The following is a 4537-nucleotide window of genomic DNA, read 5'->3' on the forward strand; positions in this document are numbered from 1 at the left end:
CAGGATAGAGCAGGGTTTAGGACTGTTGTGCGTAGGGTCACTATGAGTCGCAAACGACTCGACGGCACATAAGAACAACAACAACATCAAATAGAAAAAAAGGTGACCTGAAAGAGTGTGGAAATTATTGAATAATATCTCTAATATCACACACAAGCAAAATCCTGCTGAAGAGTGTTCAAAAACAACTGGAACAGTAAATTGTTAGAGAACTACCAGAAGTACAAGCCCAGTTTAGAAGAAGCTATGGCACTAAAGACATTATCGTCAATGTCAGATGGATCTTGGCTGAAAGTAAAGAGTAAGAGAGAAGTGTCTGTGTTTCATTGTGTGTTAACACTGTGTTACGTGGACTATGGAAAGGTATTTAACAGTGTGGATCACAAAAAATAATGGCTAATCTTGAGAAGAATGGGAATTCCTGAACATTTGATTATGCTCATGTGGAAACCTAGACTTGGACCAGGAAGCAGTCATTGCAACACAGCAAGGAAACACTGTATGGTTCAAAATTAGGAAAAGAGTGCATCAGGAATGTGTCCTGTCTCCATACCTTTTCAATCTTTATGCAGAACAGATCATTAGGGAGACTGGACTTGATGAGGAGGAATGAGATATTAGAGGAAGACTCATTGACAACCTGCATTAGGCAGATAACACAAGCTTGCTTGCCGAAACTGAGGCGGACCTGAAGCTCTTGCTGCAAAAGGTCAAGGACTATTGTCTTCAATATGGATTGAAGCTCAGCATCAAGAAACAAAGATTCTCACCACTGGGCCAATTGGCAGCACCGTGATAGATGGAGAAGAGATTGAGTTTGTTCACAATTTTAACTTGTTCGGCTCCACAATCAATACTATTGGTGCCAGCAGCAGGAAATCAAAAGATGAATTGCCCTGGGAAAATCTACTGTCAGGGACTTCTCCAGAGTACTGGAAAGCAATGATATCTGCCTAGAGACTAAGGTGAACCTGAGTCAGGCCATGGTCTTCACAATGACTTGCTATGCATCAGAGTGCTGGACAATAATTAAGTACAACAGAATAAGAATCAATAACTTAAAAAAGAGAATCAATGACTTTGAGTTGTGGTGCTGAGTGCTGAAGAAGAGTATTGATCACACTGTGGATGGCAAAGAGGACAAGCAGGTCTGTCCTAGAGAAGGCAAAACCAACGTGCTCCTTGAAGGCAAGGGTTTTGAAGTTCTGCCTGACATACTTTAGGCATGTTGCCAGGAGGGCCTTTTCAGTCCTTGGAGAAGGACATCACACTTGGAAGAGTGGAGGGACAGGCAGAAGAGAAAGACCCTAGATGAGATGGATTGACGCAGTATTGGGGGTAGTTGTGTAGGAGATGAAGAGACAGGTCCAGAATCGGGCAAGGTTTAGAGCAGTTGTACATAGAGGTGTTATGAGTCACAGGCAACAACAGTAATTTCTGGAGGAGAACTCTGGTGGCCTAGTGGTAAGAAGCTGCATTCCAATCCTGAAGGGAGGCAGTTTGAATCCACCAGCTGCTCTGCGGGAACTTTCACCCGTGTGATTTATTGCCTCAGAAAACTCACTGGAGGGTCAGCTATGAGTTAGTTTGGACTTGACAGCACACAACAACAACAAATCTCTAACTACTAGTTTTGTTTTCTCTTTCAGCATTTTGAACAATTGTGTTCTGCTTGCATATTCCTGAAGAGAATGAAAGGAAAGTCTTCTTATCCTTGTTCCTGTGTGGTTACATTCCGCACCCCCTGCTTTGGCTGGGTTGATTTTTTTGTATTGTTTTTTGGTAATTTGATTATGATTTTCCTTGTTGAAACTGTATTATTTTCAGAGGTTTTTTGCGAGTCAAATATTTGGAAGTTTGGTTTTGGAACTTTGGAAAATCTTTGGCCATTATTTCATCAAATATTTTTCTGCTTTAATGTGTCTTTTCTCTTTTGATGATCTTTGAATTATACTTATCTTAAACACAAAAAAAAGAGCCATCAAGTCAATTCACAGTTATGATAACTTCTAATTGAGTTTTCAAGACTGTAAGTAGTTCTTTACAGGAGGAGTTTGCCTATTTTTCTCCCATGGAACAGTGGTGAATTTGAATGGCTTTTTAATTTAGCTGCTCAACACACTACACATTATTCCGTCAGAACTCCTTAGGCATATATCATACAGTCTGATATTGCCCATTAGATCATAAAGACCTTATTGAATATTCTTTCAGGCTTTTAGTCCTTCTGTGTGTTTAAATTAGTATTCTTTTTCTTGTCCACGTAGGACAGGTGTTCCACCTATTGTTATGTGCCGAAGAGTTGAAACTGACTCATAAACGACCCTCTAGCAGGTTGTCAGAGGAAGTAAATCACCCGGAGGAGGTTGCCCATCCTTGATTCGAACTGCATAGGTTTGACATGACAACACAGCTCCTTACCACTAAGCCATAAGAATTCCAAACAGTAATCTTAAAATTCATATTACTTTAGATGTTCTCCCGTCTTTATTTCAGAATGTTTTCCATTTCTGAAAACACATAGTATAAACAAACAATTCAAACCAGGAAATAATTCAATCACAAAAGAAAGTCTTTGTTAATAATTCCCTAATTTTCACCACTTGGGAATATATTTGTAAAGACTGAATTTTGTCCTAATTATAATTTATATATAATTTATATGGTTTTTGCTTCACATGTCTAGTAATTTTTTTTCTTTGTCCCCCGCTACTTTTTCCTGTACTGTCAAATCAGATCAGACTGGCACAGGAGGAGATTGCCCCTCCTTCTCCAGTGGGGCATCTGGAGAATTCAAACCACGTGCCTTTGGGATTGCAGCACAGTTTCTTACCACTAGGCCACCAGAGCTCCCTCACATGTTTAGAAATTTTTAATTATATTCTCGTAATTTATTATGGATGCTGCATTGTTGTTGTTACGTGCCAGTCGCGCCACCTGCGACTCATAGTGACCCTATGTACAACAGCCCTAAACCCTGCTCTATCCATTGCCAGTCTTATTGTCTCTGACACGACCAGCCCCATTACCCCAGTGACTGAATCAATCTATGTCATTGAGGGTCTTCCTTGCCTGCGCTGTCCCTCCACCCTCCTAAGCATGACATTCCTCTACAAGGATTGTTCCCGCCTTGCAACATGTCCAAAGTATGTCAGACAAAGCTTCACAATCCTTGCCTCCAAGAAGCAGCCTGGCTTCACCTTCTCCTTGTTTGTTCTCCTAGCAGTCCATAGTATATTCAATACTCTTCTCCAGCACCAAAGCTCAAATTCATCAACTTTCCTTCTATCATCCCTAGTCATTGTCCAGCTCTCTGATGCATAGCAAGTAATTGCAAAGACCATGGCCTGGATCAGGCGCACCTTAGTCTCCAGTCTGACATCATTGCTCTTCAGTACTTTGGAGAGGTCTATGACAGCAGACTTTCCCAAGGCAATTAGTCTTTTAATTTCCTGGCTGCTGGTACCAAGAATATTGACTGTAGAGCCAAGCAAACTGAAGCTGTCAACAATCTAAATCTCTTCATCATCCATCATGATGCTGCCAAACGGTCCAGTGCTGAGAATCTTTGTTTTATTGATGTTAAGCTTCAATAATGAAGACTGCAGTCCTTGACCCTCTGCAGCAAGTGCTTCAGGTTCTCCTCAATTTCAGCAAGAAGGGATGTGTCATCTGCATAACGCAGATTGTTGGTGAGTCTACCTCCAATCCTGATGTCTCATAGAGCCCAGCCTCCTGGATAATCTGTTCCACATATAGATTGAAAAGATATGGAGACAAGACACATCCCTGATGCACACCCTTTCCAATTTTGAATCATGCAGTACATTGACTTCCTTAAAATAGTTACAGATTTTGTTTTGGAAAGCAAGTAATTTACTTGGAAATTGCTTTAACTCTTTTGAAACTGGTTTTTTAGCTTCTTTGTTAATTTTAAGTCTGGATAAGTCCTTTTTCTAAAATAAAGTTTCTCCGATATATCTACTGAATCCTTCATGACTTTTGGGAAAGTCTTTATACTTTGAGCGGTTACAACTTGACTATCTCCCAACCCTGTATGAAATTTAATAGTCATTTAGATCACAGCTCCATGATACTGGTTCTGCCTTTGATAATTATTCTTTGCTCAGCTGTGTGGAGTCTTTTCCTGTGCGTGTAATGGTGAGCATTTGGTCAAAGACAAGACAGCCCATCTACAGCTTTCCGTGGCTCCACTTTACCATTGTTCTTTGCTTTTTGGTATTCCACGCCATAAATTCCAGATGACTAACCATCCCTAAACTCGGAATTTTGTCTTATTTAGTCATTAGTCTTCAATGTTCTGTTTTTTACTATTTCACCTACCACCACAGAACAAAAACTGACTCCCCATAGAGGATTTTGACTTCACTCAATTTTTTCCCCTCCTTCTCTCAAGAATCATACTCTTTTTTAAAATTAATTTTTATCAGTTTTAATGAACATTTACAGAGATTTTGGGTTTTCATTCCCTCAATGTTGCACTGTTTTCTCTACCCTCCTCCCCGGTTCGTTCTTC

This window comes from Elephantulus edwardii, unplaced genomic scaffold, assembly GCF_000299155.1.
Source record: "Elephantulus edwardii isolate Elephantulus edwardi_28Jun2011 unplaced genomic scaffold, EleEdw1.0 scaffold00031, whole genome shotgun sequence".
Taxonomy (NCBI): domain Eukaryota; kingdom Metazoa; phylum Chordata; class Mammalia; order Macroscelidea; family Macroscelididae; genus Elephantulus; species Elephantulus edwardii.